This window comes from Mytilus galloprovincialis, chromosome 11, assembly GCF_965363235.1.
Source record: "Mytilus galloprovincialis chromosome 11, xbMytGall1.hap1.1, whole genome shotgun sequence".
In the NCBI taxonomy this organism is placed as follows: domain Eukaryota; kingdom Metazoa; phylum Mollusca; class Bivalvia; order Mytilida; family Mytilidae; genus Mytilus; species Mytilus galloprovincialis.
Genome location: NC_134848.1, coordinates 21,032,785 through 21,045,882, shown reverse-complemented (window position 1 = coordinate 21,045,882; position 13,098 = coordinate 21,032,785).

Below are 13,098 nucleotides of genomic sequence, written 5' to 3'. Positions count from 1 at the left end.
CTACATAAGAAGAAGTCTGTTTCAAGTCTGGAAATGACACTTGTTATCCATTCCTTTAAAGTCGTTGAGCTATTGATTTTGCCATTTGATTAGGGACTTTCCGTTTTGAATATTCCTCGGGGTTCGATATTTTTGTTATTTTATCTTTTAAATGCCATTAAGATTGTAATATTATGCTATTATGCAAGCAATGTTTGATTTTTAATTGGGTTACGTTCTTAATTTGCATTTTACATCATACTGATGAAAGATATCTGCAATCAGAAAAAGTTATCGATATTTGTGCTTAATAAATGTAATTAAGATCGTTTACTTATATCGAGACGTTTTAAATAATGTCAATATCAATGTCTGCTATTCCTTATAGTGAAGTTAGAACTTTGCTCAAGTTTGAAGACCTCAGTGCACTTTGAAAAAAAAGCATTACAAGCACCGTTCCTTTGCTTCTAGTTTTCCTGTGCTTGAAGGGATTTTGTAACATTTTGTGTCATAGATTTTATTTTCCAGTTCAATATCTTAATGTTAGGAGTTGGTGTATTTTAAATAAAAAAAGTATTCCAAATATATCAATAAATAATAAAACTTTTCAAGGTATATAGTCAAAATCAGTGAAGATTTCTTAAAATTTATTATTCTTCCTGAAAATGCGCGAAATACTTATCAATAGACGTTAAGCAAACTTTAATAAATCTATCTAAAACATGAACAAATATCAAGCCAGTACGTACAAACATCAGTAGTAGTTGGTTTATTATGAGAAAATCTTATCGTCAGTCAATGACCTTGTCACCTAATAAGATTACATGTCTTTTTATATTTCCTGATAATAAACGTGTCAACTCCCACAATTTTGATTGAACGGACAAGACGTAGTTTGTAAAGATGACTTGCAGTTTTTTTGGTTTTTTTTTTACAAGGACGTATTACTACTACATTTGTACTATTTGTTTTAGAGTATAAGACAATTGTTATTATAAATGCAAAACCGGAAATCCTGATACGTACGTACCACACCGAATAGAGTTTGGCTTAATTATTTCACACTTTTTTACACACTTTTGGATGTAAAGAAAAAGATATCAGGCATACAATTGTGTACACATAGTTCTCTAATTGAATCGGATCCAAACTTTACCTCAATCGAATTTAACGAAACAAAGTATAATGATTGCTCCTTGGGAATCGTTAATTATGTATAAAACCAGGTTAGAGACTGGTTGCGTCAACATGTTTCTGTCCGATCTATTCCGAATACAATATTTAGATGTTTTCTTTAAATCATTAAAGCATTTTAAAACAGCAAATGCTTTATCAAACAGTGACTGGCTCAGGAAGGATCCGAAAAAAAAGAGAAGAAACGCCCGGTATTAAAAAAAGTGTAAAATCACAAAAAAACTGAAATCCGAAGAAAATTAAAAAAAAAGGAAAGTCTCTAATCAAATGGCAAAATCAAAAGCGCAAACACACTAAACGAATAGATAACAACGGTCATATTCCTAACTTGGTACAGGCATTTTCTTAAGTAGAAAATTGTGGGTTGAACATGGTTTTATAGCTAGCTAAACCTCTCACTTTTATGACAGTTGCATCATATTCCATTATATTGACAACGATAGGTGAACAAAACAAGCAGACATAATACTATAAGTGGGTGAAAATGTCAAAAATACAGCAGTAAACATTGTGTTAAAGAGAAAAATACTATATATTTCTTTGGTCCGCCCTTGATTAAAGTTTGGACATTTCCACATTATTACAAATAACCCTAATCTGTCCGAGAAAATAGATATGACAAAAACGAGAGCCATGTTTCAATTAAGGCTTCTGTCGTCAATTTTTATCAAATCAAAGAGCGGGTTGTGTTTTCCTTTTCTTTTTAAAACAATCGAGAAGATGCGTCCTTAAGTTGAAATAACAAAGTTAAAAACCAACATTAATTATTTTGTTTACAACACATGCACACGTTAATAAACATAAAACATATAAAATTAAAAAAATATAAAAAATGGCTTCGTAAGTATCCCCGTAGGACAGCTTTTTATTAACAAAGTTAAAAATGCGTAGTATATACTGCGCAACATTGCTTAAGTGTTTATACAATTGTAAGGTCAAACATCTATGCAAAATTATTGTAGATCATCCCAAAATTAATTTATGTATACTTAGTTTTACAAGAGTTAAGTCCAATGTCATTAATATGCCCTTCATCGCTTCAGGACGCAATGAATAGACCAGTAGATATCTCGCCAAATTTCGCATTATAATTTTACAGAGAAAATTTTTGTCAACATGAAATATTTGATATGATATATAAATATATATAAAAATGATATAAAACGAAATTTAAAAACCTCAATTTAAGCTTTGGTAATATTAAATACTATTGTGAATTATTTGAATACATTAAATATATCAAATTTCTTATAGTTTTGTTTCCTGCAATTTAAATAGAAGGAAAAGTAATATAAACATGAAACAGAAAGCCCCATATATCTGAAAAATAATACAAATATTGTAAAGTAATAAAATGGTATTTTGATCCAATAAAACGTTGAATTTTCGCGTGATTTCCTCATAATTTGTAGTTTATAAAATATTTTATTATGTTGACATGTTTTATTATATTATAATATGATACTTTGATACTTCAATCAAAATTTTGTTAAGTCATTTTAAATCTTTCTATGTCAGACCGAGTTTTGTTTTATATATATCATTTGACTAAACTTTATCATTGTTTGTCAGCATGCATCTGTCTGTCCCGTGATGAAGGTGGATGTAGAAAACACATCTGTTTGTCCCCTGATGAAGGTGGATGTAGAAAACACATATGTCTGTCCCCTGATGAAGGTGGATGTAGAAAACACATGTCTGTCCCCTGATGAAGGTGGATGTAGAAAACACATCTGTCTGTCCCCTGATGAAGGTGGATGTAGAAAACACATCTGTCTGTCCCCTGATGAAGGTGGATGTAGAAAACACATCTGTCTGTCCCCTGATGAAGGTGGATGTAGAAAACACATCTGGTATGATGTTTACCTTAAACAAACCTGGTATTCCTTCTGCAAAAAAACTTCGTTACGTATGCACATACAACAAATAGTTCAATACATTTATAGCATGATTTATGGACACACTGACGAGAAGAACTATTTTTATCTACTTGAGTAATAATTCAGTTTGATCAAACGTTCTTATAGAGAATGGGTCATTCTTAGATCACAAAATTATATATAAAAAAAGAATGCACCGAACCAACCGACTAGGATAAAACCGAAACTTGGATGAAATTGTGTGTCTTTGTGTTGCTGTCACATTAGCATACGGTATGCCCAACATCCATAAAGTAATTGCAGGTTATAAGGTATATTTGACGAAAGATATGTCGGGATTATATGGGTTTCTGTGCATTGATACCGTTTATGATCACTGCTCATGTCTTCATAGAATTGGATAGCACGGCTATTTGATGTCATATACATTGATCCGAAATTAAGAATAATGACCAGGACTTATCACCATTGCCATGGTGTTTGAATCGACGTTGATAACTTTGACCCGAACTTATCCTGTTTGTTCCGGTTATCCGGTGAAATTAAGAACAACTATTGTTTCTAAGCAAGACTAAATTATTTAAATAAGAATAAAGGTAACAACAGTATACCGATGTTCAATAGTCATAAATCGATTAAGCGAGAAAAAAAATCTTGTCAGATGCCAAAACCGAGGGACAAAAATAAAACACGCCAACATACATAGAAACGGACTATTTGATAACAACTGCCATATTCCAGTCTTGGTACAGGACATTTTAAGAAAAATCTGATAGGTTGAATCTGCTTTATGGCTAGCTAAACCTCCCGCTTTTATGGCAACATTAAAAATACAAATTGAATAGGACTTTCATTGATAAGATGTACAAACACATGCATGTGTTCTTGTTTTGTTTAAGTGATTTTTTTTTTAGTAAAATTGTTGCTTATATCTTACCTCTAACCAAGGTTAGCTATTAACTTCAATTCTTAATATGCAAATTTGATCAATCAGATTTTTTTGCTGAAATGTAGGCTAAATAATAAGCCGTGTACAGATATCATTGCATACGATATTCTAAAATGCTTCATTCGTTTCAGCACGCTACCAGTTTGACCTCTAAGCCGTTTAGAATGACAACCAATGTTTCATGTGATGGTATATAATTGTCGAGAGAAATCCATATACTTATACTTTTAAAGCTCAATTTACCTCTGATAATGGCAGGTAGATGTTACCGAGTCATGCAATGAACATAAGGGTGGCTTGTCACGTCATCGTATCTATATAACTAAACACAATCGATTCTAATGACATTACAATTCATTTAATGTAAATCAATATTGTCTTTAATTTATAATCACCTTCCTTTTCTGGATGTTTCTTGTGATGGACCTATGACGCAGTATATACCGTTCTGAAACATCCCTATATCTAAATAAGACATGTAACTGGTGGCAATCGAAGTTAAAGACATTACAATTCATTTACTCTAAAACGTTACTTTCTTTTTAATTTATAATCATCTTCTTTTTTCTGTTTGTTTTTCATGATATTTTAGAAACAATTGACCATCGAGTCTATATAAAACGTATTTTATTGACACCTTTTTATCATGATTCTTGGTATGAATCTTTTGACGAAGTATATGCATTTCTGAAACATTTATATATCTATATAAGACACATCACTACTTTCTTTGACATATCATCAGATTCTTTTTTCTGTTTGTTTCTGATGCAAGTTCAGAAACAACATCGTATAGATCTACACATTGAATTGACAACAATCGATTTTAATCTTTAACTTTAAATCAGTGTTGTCTTTAACGGCGACAAATTCTTTTTTTCTGTTTGTTTCTGGCGACGAAGCTATGACGTAACACATGCATTTCTGCGTAACTATAATTGTACATAGCCATCGGTTATAATGACATTAAACATTTTTTTATGTTTATCGATGTTGTCTTTAACCTATTATTAATTATTTTTTTCTGCTTGTTTCTGGCGATGGAGCTGTGACGTAACAGATGCATTTCTGAAACATTATCGTATCTATATATTGCACAATACAATCAATTTTAATTACTTCAAACATCGTTTGCTGTTAATCGATGTTGCCTTTAACGTATTATTATTTTCGTTTTTTTCTACTTGTTTCTGGTTATGGAGCTGTGACGTAACATAAGTAGTTTTGGAACAGTAATGATTAACCTCACTACACTAAAACAAATCAAAAGCACATAAAACATTGTATCGAGCTAAGTGGTTATTTCCGAACTTTCATGTTCTAGAAAATCCAATTTGTATCGACGTCTTGGTACAAGTTGAAACTTCCATACTTGCCTTTGAACATCTACAGGTCAAATAATTGTGAGATTACTTTTAAATGAAACAGTTATTGGAGTCAACTATCTCCGCTTCCGGTTTTGACTGTTTTTAGACGTTTCGTCCCCCAAGGTATACCAGCCCAGTAGTCAACATTTTGGTGTTGACATGAACATCAATATTGTGGTCATTTTTATAAATCTCTTGTTAATAAAACAAAATTTTCGAAAAACTAAGGATTTTCTTATTTCAGGCATAGATTATTAGCAATATTTGGCACAATTTTTGGGAATTTTTTTATCTTCAATGCTTTTCAACTTTGTACTTGATTGGCTTTATACATATTTTGATATGAGCGTCATTGATGAGTCTTATGTAGACGAAACGGACGTCTGGCGTACTAAATTATAATCCTGGTACCTTTGATAACTATTATAAATGCAACCGTTTTCGTCGATTTAAATGTTAATCTCTAAATATTTCACTGATGTAGAATTAAAGAGATGTGGTATGAATTATCCACCGATCGCAGTGCATGGATCGGTCGATTGCCGTTTTATCTTATAAATTGAATAATAGGTTGATCACAATATCTTTCTTTGTTTCTTTGTTTCTATATCTTTTAATTAATAAATTAATTTATCAACTATTCATTGATTAATCAATTATTTATTAATTATTTGTTTAACCAATGAATAATTAATCAATTAATAATAATCAGTTGATTAATTACTCGTTGATTAATCAATAAACTAATAAATAAATCAAGTAATTAATCATCTATTTACTAATTATAAATTAATCAAGCATTTATTTAATGATTAATTGATTAATCAACCATTAACAATTATTAATCAATCAATTATTAATTAATCATTGGATCGATTATATTATTTATCATTGAATCAATTATATTATCTATCATTGAATCAATTATTAATTAATCATTGAATCGATTATTAATTAATCATTGAATCGATTATTAATTAATCATTGATTCAATAATCAATTAATCAAGGAATCAATTTCTGATTAGTAAGTTGATCAATTGATTAATTAAATTGATTTAATTTATTTATTTGTTTAATTTTGAATTATTCATTTATTTGCATGTATTACCAATTAATGAGAATATCAAATTACTGTTCATTCAGTTTTCTGACTATATTATTATAATTACGCTACCCTGAGATTAAACTGATGGCATTCCATACATTTAAACTTTTGCATGTTAGTCGCTCATTTTTTAACTTTTAACGAGTATCAAAATGTAACCAAATATATTTTATGCAACTTAATATCTTTTTGTACTGACGATTATCCTATAGAATTAAATACAGTGACACAGCAAAACATCTGATCGTTAACTATTGACATAATTTACATTTAATGCAGTTATCTGGTTGATAAACTACTGTATAATGTTATAAATAAATTCACGGTGAAGGAGCATTGAGTTCAAGGAGGTATAAGCTTCTGTATCTGTTACTGTTCGGTATAAGTAGGTTGGCAGGATTATATAAAACATTTCCTGTCTGAATGGTTTTAAACTAGTCATTTCGGGGCCTGCCCTTGATCACTTGCTGTTCGGTGTGAGCCAAGGCTCTGTGTTGATGGCTGTACTTTGACCTATAATATTTTTTGTTAACTTTTTATACAGTTTGGCTTTGGATGGAGAGTTGTCTCATTTGCGGTCATACCACATCTTCTTATTTATGATGTATTGAATCAGATAAAAGTACAATAAGGTTGGTTCATGGGGGTTGAAATGATTTCCGTAGAAGATATGATTGGAACAATACTGTGACGTCATTTGTGTAAGTACCAATAATTGAATTGGCAAACAAGTTTTGTTTTGTGGTGTTTCCGATAGTTGGTATAGGTTTTTGATGGTCTGGATAAAAAGAACAAAGAGCAGATATGGACAAATCACAATAAAAAAATAAATGAATAGATAATATATGATCCGAAGTTAAAGGAAACGTTTAAGATTGATTGATTTGGACGTCTATAATTTTTTGTTTGGTTAAAAACACCCCTCTCCTGAACAAATAAATAAATAAGAACACATATAATATAACAATTAAACATGCATAATTTTTAAAATTTATAAACTGTTATCACAGAGATATGTCTCGCTTTTATGTAGTTTCGATAATGCAAATGTTGAAATAAAAAATAGCAACACTTTTAAAACATGTAAGTTTAGAAAAAAATCAAGGTTTTAGCATTAAAATAATGATTGTTTAAAAGTTAATCCAACATATTCTAATTATCATTTTTGTCTTAGCAAGGTTTTAGCATTAAAATAATGATTCTATGATAATTAGAATCCAAATATCTTTGACTGTAAAAAAATAATCTGTAGTCAATGAACTATGACTGAAGGTACATGACTGAACAATCTCCATGGAGATGAGATGTGCCAATGCTAATACAACTGCATACCAAATACCATTGACTTATCATAAGTAGTTCTCTTTAATCAAACCTTAACACAAACTAATACATGTAAACTAAGCAAAATTTCAAAGTCAATAAACCATAACTGAGGAGAGGGTAAAAAAAATCCTATGGTAATGAGATGTGCCAATGTTAATACAACTGCATACCAAGTATCATTGACCTACCACTACTGGTTCCCCATAAACTGACCTAATCACAAACTTATACATGAAAAGTAAGCAAAAGTTACAAAGTCAATAGAACCATGACTGAGGGGGCGGGGTAAAATAATCTCCATGAAAATGAGGTTTGTCAATGCTTATACAACTGCATAACAATTATCATCAACCTACGACTAGTGGCTCCCCATAGACTGACTTAATTACAAACTAATACATTAAAACTAAGCAAAAATTTCAAAGTCAACAGACCATGAATGAGAGGGCGGGCCAAATCTCCATGGAAATGAGATATGCTGATGCTTGTACAACTGTATACCAATTATCCTAACTTTACTACTAGTGGTTCCCCATAAACTGACCTAATCACAAACTAATACATGAAAGCTAAGCAAAAGTTTCAAAGTCAGTCGACCATAACTTAGGGGGGGGGGTCAAATAATCTCCATGGTAATGAAATGTGCCAATACTTATACAACTGCATACCAAATATCTTTGACTTACCACTAGTAGTTCACCATAAACTAGACCTAATCACAAACTAATACATTGTTGACGCCACCGCCGGTAACAGCATACCTATGTCTCGCTTTTTGACTCCGTCAAGAGAGACAAAAATGATAATTAGAATATGTTGGATTAACTTTTAAACAATCATTATTTTAATGCTAAAACATTATGCATTTTTAATTTTTTACGACTTTTTTCTTCATTTTTGTAGGCTGATAGGAAAAAAGTAAAATCACAAAAAACTGAACTTAAAGGAAAATCCATTCGTAAAGTCCATGATGACATGGCAAAATTAAAATACAAAACGCATCAAAAACGAATGGACAAGAACTGTCATATTCCTGACTTGGTACAGGCATTTTCAAATGTAGAAAATGGTGGATTAAACCTGGTTCTATAGCGCTAGCCCTCTCACTTTGATGACCGTCTCATCAAATTCCGTTATATTTACAATGATGCGTTAACTAAACAGACACAATAAATAAAATAGTCAAAATATGGGAACAGTAGTCATCATCGTGTAACAATTTTAAAAGGATCAATTTAACAGAACACAATAACATCTATCTACAAACACATTCATTGATTTGCGTGTCTTACGTCAGAAAATTTTATACGTCACATATATTTGTCGTTCAATGTACATACAAACAATTTTAAAATTTCACATAGACAATGGTAAAGTTGAATTTGAAAATTTGTTTTCAATCAAAATAAAGTAAAAAAATATTCATTGTCGTACATAAATGAAATATTTGTAACTGGACGTTAAATACACAGTCAACAATCAATCAATCATTCAACCGGTGGCCGAGTGGTCTAAGTAGTTACTACTGTAATCACTAGCCAATCAACACTGAGGTTGTGGGTTCTAACCCTCGTGCACTCGACTCTAATATAGATGGACTAGGATTGTCAGCTTTCCTATTGAGGGTCAATCGTTTTCATCGGGCATTCGACTTCCTCCACCAATAAAACTGGCCACCACGAAATAATCCAAAAGCGGTGCTTTTAAGTCTCGTTTAAACGCCAAAAAAATCAAATGAAATCAATCAATCTATGATATGCAATTCATTTCAATTATTTGAAAATTATCATTGGGACTTTATTCAAATTTTAGTGTGTCATTCGTGGTTACACATCAATTAACTCCTTCATAATAACCTTTAATTGTATAATACACGTAACTCCAATATATCCTAAGCCGTAAAACATGCCAAAATAATGTTAACACTCCAGTACACAATATATCATATCAGATCCTTGCTTTTGTCCATAATTAATTGGACTCTAGGTCATTTCGTGATTACAAGATTACGACCGTGGATACTGTCATCAGAATCATAAAGTTTAAATGGTAATAGTTTAGATCTATTAAAGTTTTGGAAGAATTTAACTGAAACGTGATATACCGAAATAATGACAGAGTACACGTATTGTGTACTATAAATTACCAATAACTATCCGTCCTAGATCTATTACTAACATCTGGTTTAATTCTCGGTTGATCTACCCCAGGAAAAGATTACCTTAGTCTTATTTGGCAACACTTTTCGGAATTTTGGGTCCTCAATCATCTTCAAATCTCACTTCATGTTAGGGAGCTACCATTTGATTTTTATGGGGGGGCTAGGATGAAATTTGAAAAAAATAGGCAGGACAGGAGTTTTGAGTAAAAAAAAAAGGCAGGATGAGACACATGCAAAAAAAAAAGTCAGGACGACAATTTAGGTAAAAAAAAGTCAGGATAAACTAAAAAAAAAAAAGGCAGGACCGAACAGAGTGAAAAATAAAAAGGCAGGATAGAGATTACAGCTAAAAAAAAATGCAGGACAAAATTTTTCATCCTAGCCCCCCCATAAAAATCAAATGGTAGCTCCCTTATGTATTTATCGGTCTTTGACTGTTCAGGCCTAGCCTTGTGTGTTGAACTTTTTTCGACAGTCCACGCCTTGTCTGTAGAACTTCTTTGACTGTTTCGACATTGTCTGTAGACTTCTTTCCCTGTTCAGGTCTTTCTTTATAACTTCTCTAACTGTCCCTATCTTGTCTGTAGAACTATGTTTGCTATTCCTGCTTTGTCTGTAGAACTTGTTTGTGAAAGCTCAACCTTCCCCTAACCTAAGACAGTGGTGTAACAGCACAACCTAAGAACAAACTATAAAAATCAGTTGAAATATCTGACCTCATCAGGTGGATACAACGAAAAACATCAAACAAATAAAGACAGGACGTGGAAGGGTATATATCCATCTTAACAACAAAAAAGTTAAGGGAGACAACTTTTCCGCCGACCCTTGTGTATAGCATTGAATTTGGCCTCTCTTTAATTCAATAAAGGGTCCTATTACTATTAGCGAAACAGGAACCGCTTACCATTAAGAATATAAAGTACTAAATGGGGGCCCCATTACCGGCAATGCTATTTTTAGCAATTATTTCCTTAAATGGCGTTTTTAATAAACTAATTGTGGAAAAACTGTCGTTATCTAATTGAAGCTCGATATCTATTTGTGATTTTACCGCACTTGAATATATATGGTCCCATGGCTTTTCTTGATGTATTTTGGTTTTTTTTACGATACCTTACGATTTCGCATTAAATTTTCCGTAATTTTGATCAACATTAAAAAAAAAAAATTCCGACCCTTCATCCTATACATTTAAGGACAAATATGTGCTTGCATGAAACTTTATTCATTATGCTTTCCAGAAAAAAAAATACATAAATGATATAACAACCAATCACAGAGAGCCATCTATTTTTATCTCTATGTCATGTTCCCTTCATAAAATGGCTGCGCCCATGTAATTTTATTTGGTACATTGTAACCTTAAGGTAGATTCATGGTATACCGCCATCTTGGATTGTACAATCACAGTACAGAATCAGTCTAGTTATTTGCCCAAATCAGCAAACTTGGAAACAGATTTGCAATTTTATGGTTAGACTGTTTATTTATATAAAGAAAACTTGTTAATTTATTGTATTATTCATAATATTTCAACAAATATCAACCTTTTGTGGTTTTTAAAATCATTTTTTTTTTCAAATGAGCCATTTAAGGAGAGATAACTCTTTTAGTACAAAATTTATACTGGGCTAATAGGGAAATTTTTTATTTTTACTTGTGGCAAGAAAACAAGTTCGGTGACACCATGTTTTCTTTTTATTTTCTTAAAACATATTATAAAACCTATCTTCTCACAATTTATTTAAAATTTTATCTCATATAATTTTTTTTATGCACTCTTATGTGTTTTTTCATGAACAAACTAACCAAATTTAGGCAATTTTCAACGACTCGTAGTTTGAAAAATAGCACGGTGACCCATATTTTTTAATATATTTTTGAAAAAAGTATAGTAAATTCTTCATTTTGGCAAATTATAAGAAAATTCTGTCTCAAAAAACATTTACTTATGATCTACCTTAATCATCATATAAGTCTGCCCCGCTTATATCTCAAAAACGATGTCATTAGCGAATTAAGAACTGCTTACCATTCTGCAGATTCTAAGTTTATCTCGTTTATTTCGCTTATAGCTTCGTGTAACCATTCTTAATTTTACGGGTTGCATTTATAAGAAGCGTGGGTCATGTATTATTTCTTCTGTTTGCAATAATGCTGTCGTCTTTCCTTCCTCCAGGCATGTTTCTCTGCCAACACTAACACAATTGAACATCGGACATGTTAGGTTATATTTTGAACCTTTCCCAACATAGTGTATAAAAATATTTAGAAACTAATTACCTACATTTTCTATGTGTTTCTGCCAGAGTACAGGAAACGGGCAAATATATACTTTGGCATTATCAAAAAAAGAATAACGGTACATTTTCATAAACGTGACTGCTTCATGTTCAAAAATGCAGAACAATATAGCCAGAAAAAAGTATCTGACAAACTGCATGTCATATGTTAATTAAGGCGTAATTTAACAAGACAAATTATCTCGCGGGAAAACGACGAAATTGCATGTCATCTTAATAATTAAGGCTTGAATTAGATATGTACATGTAAAAATACAGAAATCTGTCACAAACTTCATGTCTAAAGACTTAAGGAGAAATTACAAAATTAGAAGAAATGTTTCAGAAAACGAATTTAAAAGAACTGCATGTCACCCGTTAATTATTGTATGCACTGTTGAGTTAAATTGTAATTAACTTCAATCAATATTGTGTTATTGTCATGCATGTAATTAAGTCGGTTAGAAATGTAATTATAAAACATTGATATCACCTGTCAATTTAAATAATTATATTTTGACAGGTGAAACAATCTGTAAATAAAAATGAAATATACGACGATAGATCTAATTTTTCTTATCTATGTAGGTTTATTTACATTTCAATTTTACTCGGATAATATGATATGTGAACGTGCATAGGAAATAGTCACTGCGCATGTCAGAAATCCATTTAAGTACGTTATAGATAATAAATTGGGTTAGACTAATTCTTTAAAGAGATTATTACAAAGGTATTTACAGATCTGTTGACATGAATCAGCAAAAAGGTAAAGTCCAATGAAAAGAGGTTTTCATTCACAATATATATTCATTAAACCGTCCCCTCTTGTTAACGTATAATATAGGTA